This window comes from Arachis ipaensis, chromosome B10 (genome assembly GCF_000816755.2).
Source record: "Arachis ipaensis cultivar K30076 chromosome B10, Araip1.1, whole genome shotgun sequence".
NCBI lineage: Eukaryota > Viridiplantae > Streptophyta > Magnoliopsida > Fabales > Fabaceae > Arachis > Arachis ipaensis.
In genome coordinates, this window is record NC_029794.2 from 78,410,387 (window position 1) to 78,413,252 (window position 2,866).

Sequence of the window (2,866 nt, forward strand, 5' to 3'; positions counted from 1 at the left end):
AAATGAAAGTAATATGATTAAGTGTAATTTACTTAAATGTGATTAAAAAATAATTGAATACTATGTATAGTAAAAAATTGATATTATTGAAGGATAAAATTAAAATTTATTTCTATGTATCATTTTTGTCCCCAACGTTTTCGTCCAATTTAAGTCACTAACATTTCAAAATCATTTCAATTTTGTCCCACCGTCAATTCTGTTAACGGATCCCTAACGGCAGGACAACACTGAGTCAATTTTGAAACGTTAGGACTTAAATAGGACGATTGAAACGTTAGGGACAACTTTGGAACTTACCCTAAACGTTGGGGTCAAAAACGATACTTTACTCATAATTTAATAAATGAGATCTATTAATCTTCATCCAATGAAGACCATTATATATATATATATATATTGATCTTTCCGAATTATTAATGTCCTTTTTAATAATCCTATGACCAAGAACAATTTAGATTAAATTATAAAAGATTTATCTCTCAATATTATGATCACTATCACAATGATAAATCTCTAAATTTAATCAAGGACCTTATTATATTAACATTTAAATATAATAACAATAACAAATTATTTGACACATGATTGATTGGATTGTGGTTATACTCCTTATTCCCAACAATCTTCCACTTGCACGAGAGCCAATCATGATAGATTGGATCTTGGGCATACTATTATCTCAATAATCTCCAACTTGCACTAGAGCCAATCAATCATGTGTATAATTTAATGCACATTTGTTTTTATCAAAACTCTTTTGACCTTAAACACCTTAGCTTTTGAACATATGTGCTTGACCTTTTGCAAAATACACCTAGTGCATAATAAATATCATGTTTTCTCAAAACATGAAATCTCCCACTACAATAGTGCATAATTTATTTTAAGGACAATCCTTATTGAGCATGATTATAAAAAATTTAAGTAACCATTAGATCTATATTTATAGAATTGTATCATTATACAAATAGGCTACTTTTTTGAAAAGTTAGTTTGATGATCAAACTTTTTATACTTTCAAGAGAAAGTATATCCTCTATTGAGTGGAATACAATTCTAATAAAAGTAATTGTACTCCAACTCTTTCTTTAAGATGGAATCACTTTTCTAAAAAGGAGTTTAGCCTCTTATCACAGACACTTTGTCATAAGAAGAGTGATAAAAATAATCTCATTATTTCTTTAGGATAACTAATAAATCTCATTTATTGGACCTAATATCAATTCTATTGTTGTGCAATCTCTTAATACATATAAGATATCTCCAAACTCTAATGTTCTTGAGTTTGAGTTTATGCCTTTTTCATATCTCTATGGAAAAAAATTGATTTAGTGAGAAATTTGTTAATTTAGCAACATTTCTAAAATGTAGTCCAAATATTTAACAAACAGTTATCCTCAGCTAAATCAAATTCCATGTTTCTTTAAACATGATGGAGTACATAGAGTACTAGTATTTGTGCATTGAGAGAATCTCATTCTCTATTAAATAGAATATCAATTAGATATTAGAGATTTTACTTTAAGCTCTTATAATAAAAATACTCAATATCTTTCTTATTGGTCAAACCAACCCTTAAGAGCAATTTTGATTCGCAAACTCAACACTTATATTGAGTTTTTCTAAAAAGATCACAAACATTAATCATATTAAGACCAATTATAAATTGTTTGTAACAAAATAAATCTCCAAAAATGCTTGCAAGAGCAATTCTCACAAAAGCCATTTGTCTAATGGCATTTCAACTTCTAAAGTTGTTTAATTCAAAATATATTGCCCAATACTCCCACTCATTTAAATAAAATCTTTGATAGTCGTACTATCTTGCTTTGGACATCATACATCTTCTCAATATATTCAGTAATAAATAGTGGGTATATACTTTTGACATTAGAACTCATAGTTGTCAAAACAACCCATATTTTAGTAAAATAATATTTTAGATACTTCACAAGTACTAACTATTCCATCACCAATTTTATTGGATAATATTATTTCAATAGGATTATCATGTCCATGATAACCCTTTTATACATAAGAACAATTCTCAATGTATAGTCAATTCATTAGTTTCAAGTATGCCATACGAAAGATAGACATATTTAAAAATTTAAAATATGAAAGTAAATCAAGAAATCTATATTTCTGGCAAAATTATTTAGAATTGTGAATGAGTACCTTGGTTGTCAAGTTGTTACTCATACCTATTCTAAATAAACATTATTAAATTATATCCCATATAATTATAATCCCAAATAATTATCTGGTTGTCAGACAATTATTTAACTGAATTATATTTTATACCCCGAGGTTGTCTAGGTTAAAGTATAAAATTAATTCTCCTTATATATCATCATATGCATAAATAAATTTTATCTTTGAGTACAAGTCTCCTGGTTGTCAGGTTGTTCCTTGTAAATAAGAGATAAATTTATTTTTTTGACAATCTCCTAACTTTTAGGATTTATCTCCATTGTTAGAGAATTTCTACCAGTATTCATAGATTAAATTTTATATTCATAGGTTGTCTAGGTAAAATATAAAATTAAATCCCTAATACATCAAATGTATACACTGATTATTATCTTGAAAATAAAACTCCTAGTTGTCAGGCCGCTCTTTGTAATCAAGAACATTAGAAGAAAACTAATTTCTAAAATTATAGTGTTCAAAACACATCAATCAAATCAAAATTTGATTTTTCATATACTAACGTTTAGCCTTAAAAAAATTTATCAAATCAAATTTGACCTTTATATATACACTTATACATATAAGAAACAAACAAAAGATATTTTGCATCTTATTCCTTTTATTGTGATCAAAATCACAATAAAATTTAATATATAAATAAAATAAAACA